Here is a 3,927-nt window from a genome sequence, read left to right as displayed (position 1 = left end):
CTGTTAACACCACCACCACAAAACTTTGACTGTACCAAAGATTATAACCTTTATTGTTCATGATACATTAGCATTTTTTATGCAAATAATCCTACAATAAAAGAACATAACTCATCAGAGGACTTTATATAACCTTCTTCTTCAGTGGCATAAGAACACAGATTAAAGTAATATTTGATAAGATCTCACATGGACTTTAACATGAAAACGCTAGCACTGATTCACTGATCCATTGCTTGTAAAAAAATCAACAGTCGATCTACAGTTAATCTATGAACATTGTTTTTTTATTATTTCATCTGGTCTTATTTTCGAAACTCTTGTAAAACATCAACCCTGTTGTCTACATAATAAAAACAATAATACAAAATAAAAGATTTTAATTGAATTCATGAACATAATTTTTTTCATAGCAGTGAGTTACAGAGGAATCAGAAGGAAAGGAACCAGTAACGACTGTGGGTTTGGTTGTAATGATCATTCCTGGAGAGTGATCTGCTCTGATGAAGATGGTTACTCTGTCTGGCACAATAACAGAAGAACAGCCCTCACTTCCTGCTCTGTCTCTAACAGAGTAGCAGTGTATGTGGACGATCCTGCTGGCTTTCTGTCCTTCTACACAGTCTCCTCTGACTCACTGATCCACCTCATCACCTTCTACACCACATTCACTCAGCCTCTCTATCCTGGGTTTATGGTCTGGACTGGTTCCTCAATGTCTCTGTGTCCTCTGCAGGGCTGAGAGTCTCTCCTGTGGACAGAGACACTGACTGAAGATCAGCTGCTGAAATCAAAGTTCAGTCTGTTCACCATCACACACACTCTGCACTGTGAAGTAGATCTGAGACTCAAACACAAAAACAATCATCTTGATTCATCGCTGGTTATCAACATTTGAACTGTTTGACTAAAACACTTCATGATATGTCACATCTGTTATTATTACAACTGTTATTGGTCAGTATTATGTCCTTTATATTTTAAATCATATTGTAATATAATTAAAATGTGGAAAACAAATGTTTCTGTTAACAATCATCATATGGTCTAATGTTTCTAAATGCTTTTAATAAAATCTATACGTTTCATGATTTGTTCATTTGATCATATCATGATTTCATTCATCAGTTGTCGCTCTTTACTGAGATTGATCCACCCCCCCCCTCCATAATAAAAACTAAACAACTCAGTGCAACCTACTCCAAATACCTATTATATTTCCTTTACATACATGGAGACATTTGCACCATAAATTAATGCAGAAAAGACACAAATTGTTGCAGAAAAGAAAGTGTCCCCACCATGTTAAACCCAAGGTCGTGTCTGTGTTTCAACTCCTAATTAAAAGGTAAAGTTTCCGTCCACTAAAGGTTTAGTTGTTGTCTCTGACAGACTCAGATTATTATTCTAATAGTATTATGGGATGGATCCCTACAGAGATAGACATTTAGTTAAAGAGTAAGATCCTTTTAGTTTAACATGAAACAGCCCCGAAATCACGATCACCAAAACCACCAGACCCCATGTAAATAATCCCTACTTTTAGTGTGTATAGAGCAGCATATCTCCACCAGACTCCATGTAAATAATCCCTATTTTTAGTGTATAGAGCAGCATGTCTCCACCAGACTCCATGTAAATAATCACTACTTTTAGTGTGTATAGAGCAGCATGTCTCCACCAGACTCCATGTAAATAATCACAATTTTCGCATATATAGAGCAGCATATCACCACATCTATTTCAGCTTGAATGTGTGATACACCCTTAAGGGATAACATAATAACCAGCGTAGCGTTTAGTACGAATTTCAAATTTTATTGGTAAGCAATATTAACGTAGTGGGGAAACAAAGAAAGCGGAACCAATGTGCGGGTATCGGTACACCACGGTGCCCAGGTGACGGACACTTTCCTCCTCTTTGGAGACGAGGATGGAGGTTTGTCTTCTCTCTCACTGATGCCGTAATTCTGCTTTCCAGGTTGGTACTCTGTAAAAATGACAAAAGACGGTTTCCTTCTGTCGTGTGTCTGGTGCACTGAAGCTGTGGTGGGTTAGTTATGGAGTGTATGATGTGTAAAGGCGAGCTAAAGAGCCGCGTTTGTAACCGCGGGAAACGGGTTTCGTAAACAATAGAGCTCGCGGCTAGCTAACAGGTGTGTATCGGGGTGGTACCATAGACAGTTAAAGAAATGGACCAACCGGTCCCGTTGTTTCCATGGAGACCAGTGAAGTCTACTAGAAGCTCTTTCCCGGTGATGCTGAGCGTTACTGCGCAGACTCCAACTGAGCTTGAAGACGTAGATGTGACGTGAGCAACCTGTCTGAAAGCTGTAAGTCTTCTGGTAGTTGTGCAAGAGAAATCTCAATCAGCAGAGATGGAGAGGTAGGTGTTAGCAAATAATATAGGCACAGGCTAATTACTGCTAACTAACATGCTAGTTAACATTAACATAGACACAGGCTAATTACTGCTAACTAACATGCTAGTTAACATTAACACAGACACAGGCTAATTACTGCTAACTAACATGCTAGTTAACATTGACATAGACACAGGCTAATTACTGCTAACTAACATGCTAGTTAACATTAACACAGACACAGGCTAATTTCTGCTAACTAACATGCTAGTTAACATTAACACAGACACTGGCTAATTACTGCTAACTAACATGCTAGTTAACATTGACATAGACATAGGCTAATTACTGCTAACTAACATGCTAGTTAACATTAACATAGACACTGGCTAATTACTGCTAACTAACATGCTAGTTAACAATAACATAGACACAGGCTAATTACTGCTAACTAACATGCTAGTTAACATTAACATAGACACAGGCTAATTACTGCTAACTAACATGCTAGTTAACATTAACACAGACACAGGCTAATTACTGCTAACTAACATGCTAGGTAACATTAACATAGACACAGGCTAACTACTTCTAACTAACAGGCTAGTTAACATTAACATAGGCTCAGGCTAATTACTGCTAACTAACATGCTAGTTAACATAGGGTTGTGTGTGATTCTGGGTGCTGGTGCTTCCATTCCCTGGTAATGAGTTATTTTGTGTTTTTTAACGTATCCTGACAGGATTGTAAATGTTAAAATGTTGTTTAACTCTTAAAGGGGAGTTCCTCCTAAAAGTTTTACAGAGTATTAGTAAAGGAATGTATTATAAGTTGAACTATTATCCCCAGGTGTATGATGGCCCATGTTTTGACTCTGAAGTCGTTTGAATATTTATTTCCAGCCAAAGAGGGCTTATGATTTCCATTTTGACATTAGTATAATGGAGGCGTTTTGGAGGTTGGGAAAGAATAGATATATATTATTATTGAAACGGTACAGTAAGGTTGATATTTATTTTGGTAAGGACAAGACTATTTCTGGGAATTTGAGTGTGGAAGATTTTGCCCACTAAAAAATGGGGAGTAAAGAAAATGGTGTTACGGTTCTTAAATTGAAGTGAAACATGTTTCCATGAGGGGAATGTTTTTTTTTTTTGCTGAGGACTGTTTTATGCTTGTGTGTTGCGAGAATTTGTAATAAACAGACAGAGATTATCTCCCTCTATCTTGGGTCTACCAAAGGCGCCCTTAGCAGACGTCAAGCTGGCGACCGGAGCAGGAAAAGAGGAGGAGCAGCAGGCAGCAGCAGTGAAGGAGGAAGAGGAGGAGGAGCCTGCAGCAGTGAAGGAGGAAGAGGAGTATGTGGTGGAGAAGGTTTTGGACCGCAGAGTGGTGAAGGGAAGAGTAGAGTTTCTGCTGAAATGGAAGGGGTTCTCAGAGTAAGTATGAGTCTAGAATATTAATAATTGGTGTTTTTGTTCCTGAATATATATATATATATATACAGTGGGTACGGAAAGTATTCAGACCCCTTTAAATTTTTCACTCTTTGTTTCATTGCAG

The 3,927-nt window shown here is 38.5% G+C and overlaps 1 long non-coding RNA gene and 1 pseudogene across 1 annotated transcript in view; both read right to left on the bottom strand.

The window, feature by feature from the left end:
- Nucleotides 1-3,927, bottom strand: part of LOC117941566 — a 26,968-nt pseudogene that overhangs the window by 2,038 nt on the left and 21,003 nt on the right.
- The window catches only part of LOC117941569, a 12,820-nt gene continuing 9,597 nt past the window's right edge, over nt 705-3,927 (bottom strand). The window contains exons 2-3 of the long non-coding RNA XR_004655923.1: nt 2,700-2,711; nt 705-823 (exon numbers count right to left, since the gene is read on the bottom strand). This is a non-coding gene — a long non-coding RNA (uncharacterized LOC117941569). The remainder of the gene's footprint in view (nt 824-2,699; nt 2,712-3,927) is intronic.

Source organism: Etheostoma cragini, unplaced genomic scaffold (assembly GCF_013103735.1).
Source record: "Etheostoma cragini isolate CJK2018 unplaced genomic scaffold, CSU_Ecrag_1.0 ScbMSFa_98, whole genome shotgun sequence".
NCBI classification, from domain to species: Eukaryota; Metazoa; Chordata; class Actinopteri; order Perciformes; family Percidae; genus Etheostoma; species Etheostoma cragini.
This window is presented reverse-complemented; position numbering and strand designations above follow the sequence as displayed.